Source organism: Tachyglossus aculeatus, chromosome 24 (genome assembly GCF_015852505.1).
Source record: "Tachyglossus aculeatus isolate mTacAcu1 chromosome 24, mTacAcu1.pri, whole genome shotgun sequence".
In the NCBI taxonomy this organism is placed as follows: domain Eukaryota; kingdom Metazoa; phylum Chordata; class Mammalia; order Monotremata; family Tachyglossidae; genus Tachyglossus; species Tachyglossus aculeatus.
The window spans coordinates 9546712-9549859 of record NC_052089.1 but is presented as its reverse complement, the minus strand read 5'-3'; the positions used below and the strand labels follow the sequence as shown (position 1 = coordinate 9549859).

Below are 3148 nucleotides of genomic sequence, written 5' to 3'. Positions count from 1 at the left end.
CCCCCTCTATCTGTAGTCATTCATTCACTCATTCAATCATATTTATTGAGCGCTTACTGTGTGCAGAGCACTGTACTAAGTGCTTGGGAAGTACAAGTTGGCAACATATAGAGACGGTCCCTACCCAACAGCAGGCTCACAGTCTAGAAGGGGGAAACAGACAGCAAAACAAAACATATAAACCAAATAAAATAACTAGAATGAATATATACAAGTAAAATAAATAAATAGAGTAATAAATATGTACAAACATAAAAACAGGTGCTGTGGGAAGGGGAAGGAGGTAAGGCGGGGGCATGTGGAGGGTAAGTAGGGGGAGCAGAAGGAAGGGGCTCAGTCTGGGAAGGACTAAAACTTGGTTAGATGCCACGAAGTAGGTGGCAATGCCTTAACCATATATGTGTTGTATAGGCCACTAGGACCTCTTCCATCCTTCTCAAGGGGAGTGCTAACCTTCTCTCCTTTCATACAGTCATTCCGGCACTGGATCCATAGCATTTCTTGGTAAAAATACAGAAGTGGTTTACTATTTCCTCCTTCTGTGCAGTCGAGTCTCTGCCCTCCATCCTCTCCCATGTCACTGCTGCCCAGCACTGGTGAGTTTTGACTCACGGAAAATTGTCTTCCACTCAGTAGCCACTGCCCAAACCAGTAATGGAATAGGTAGACCTCTGCTTGACTATCCCTCCTGCAGCTGAGACTGACAGAGTACTGGAAACTCTCCAGGTGAGACCCTGAGTATGGAAGCACTGGAATAGCTATCAATAAATTAGGTTGGATACAGTCCCTGTCCCACATGGGGCTTACAGTCTAAGTAGAAGGGAGTACAGGAGAAGTGAGGCATGGAGAACTTAAGTGACTTGCCCAAGGTCAGACAGAAAGCAATTGGTAGAGCCAGGATTAGGACCCAGGGTGTCTGGTACCCAAGTCCCTTGCTCTTTCCACCGGGCCATGCTGCTTCATTTGTCCAGAACATAGCAATGGCCCCTCTACACTTTAAGCTCCTTGTGGGCAGGGATTGAGTCTATTGGATCAGATTGTATTTTCCCAAGTACTTAGGTCAGTGCTCTGAACAAGTAAGCACTCGATAAATACCATTCATTCAATTCAGTCGTATTTATTGAGTGCTTACTGTGTGCAAAGCACTGTACTAAGTGCTTGGGAGAGTGCAATATAACAACAGACATATTCCTGACCACAAGAAGCTCAAAGTCTAGAAGGTAAATGTGAAGAAAAGAGAAAGAGAGATGGATTGATGGTTTGGCTGATTGGTTGGTAATAATAATAATAATGATGATGGTAATTGTTAAGCACTTACTATGTGCCAAGCACTGTCCTAAGCACTGGGGTAGATACAAGGTAATCAGGTTGTCCCACATGGGGCTTACAGTCAATCCCCATTTTACAGATGAGCTAACTGTGGCACAGAGAAGTTAAGTGACTTGCCCAAGGTCACACAGCTGAGAAGTGGCGGAGCTGGGATGAGAACCCATGAACTCTGATTCCCAAGCCCCTGCTCTTCCTCCTAAGCCATGCTACTGGTACTGCTGATTTGTTGTCTGTCTCCCCCTTCTAGGCTGTGAGCCCATTGTTGGGTAGGGACTGTCTCTTCATGTTGCCCATTTGTACTTCCCAAGCACTTAGTACAGTGCTCTGCACATAGAAAGCACTTAATAAATATGACTGACTGAATGAATGAATGCTGATAAGAGCTGGACAAAGTCGTCTCCCTACCCTAGGTTTACATCTAATTCCCCATTTAGGAAGATTCCCTCACTAGACCTGCCTCCAAACTCAGAGAAGCAGCATGGCTCAGTGGAAAGAGCCTGGGCTTGGGAGTCAGAGGTCATGGGTTTGAATTCCTGCTCCACCACTTTCATTCATTCAATCGTATTTATTTATTGTCAGCTGTGTGACTTTGCGCAAGTCACTTAACTTCTCTGTGCCTCAGTTCCCTCATCTGGAAAATGGGGATTAAGACTGTGAGCCCCACGTGGGAAAATCTGATCACCTTGTATCCTCCCCTCGGTGCTTAGAACAGTGCTCCGCACATAGTAAGTGCTTAAATACCAATGAGAAGCAGCGTGGCTCAGTGGAAAGAGCACAGGCTCGGGAGTCAGAGGTCATGGGTTCTAATCCCGATTTTGCCACTTGTCTGCTGTGTGACCTTGGGCAAGTCACTTAACTTCTCTGAGCCTCAGTTACCTCATCTGCAAAATGGGGATTAAGACTGTGAGCCCCACGTGGGACAACCTCATCACCTTGTATCCCCCCCAACGCTTAGAACAGTGCTTCACAGCTTCACACATCGTAAATGCTTAACAAATACCATTATTATTATTATTATTATTATTATTATTATTATTATTATTATTATTTGTCTTCCTAGGGTTATGTTTTAGTCAGCTACCTAGGTGTGAAGCAACACCACTGCAATGGAACAAAGAGGATGCCAACCTAATAACCAGCAATGAGTTAATCAGTGAAAGCAGGGTTGTTATCCAGAAACCAGCCCCAATTCTATCACGTATAGCCTAGGCAGAAGGTGGCTTTAGTGCAGGCATTTTCTACTCTATTTACAAGACAGACTGCATCTGTGACTTTAAAGGCAACACTAATGAGTAATATAAATGGAATGCCATACTAAGAAGCCACTCTTCACGGGTAGAAATGTTATTTTTTTTACTGCAGAAAATAGAACCCAGTAATACCCTTTGCAATATTATAATGGGTATCCCTGTGTTATTCTAAAGAGATTTAAAGGATGAAAACAGATCTACAGAGAAAGGTTTATTAAGATTTCCAAACAGGACAAACGTGTCTTGACTCCAAAAAGAATCAATTCACTACATGATGTTTCTCTTTTTTAACTGAGCACTAAATAGTCTAAGTCTATTCCTCTCCAAGAGGTAGATTGGAGGTTGGAAAGAACAGCTGGTGTGGATCGCACAGTATGCTGGATTAATCCCAGGAAAAGGTGGAAAAATCGATCAATCAATCGTATTTATGGAGCAGTAACTGTGTGCAGAGCACTGTACTAAAGGGCTTGGGAGAGCCCAGTATTACAGAGTTGTTAGATGTATTCCCTCCCCACAGTGAGCTTACAGTCTAGAGGGAGAGATGGACATTAATATAAATTAATAAATTG

The 3148-nt window shown here is 43.5% G+C and overlaps 1 non-coding gene across 1 annotated transcript; it reads right to left on the bottom strand.

Moving 5' to 3' along the window:
* Positions 1–347: 347 nt before the first annotated feature.
* Positions 348–475, bottom strand: LOC119945318. The gene has a single exon (XR_005456188.1). It is a non-coding gene; the product is annotated as a U6atac minor spliceosomal RNA (small nuclear RNA).
* Positions 476–3148: the final 2673 nt, after the last annotated feature.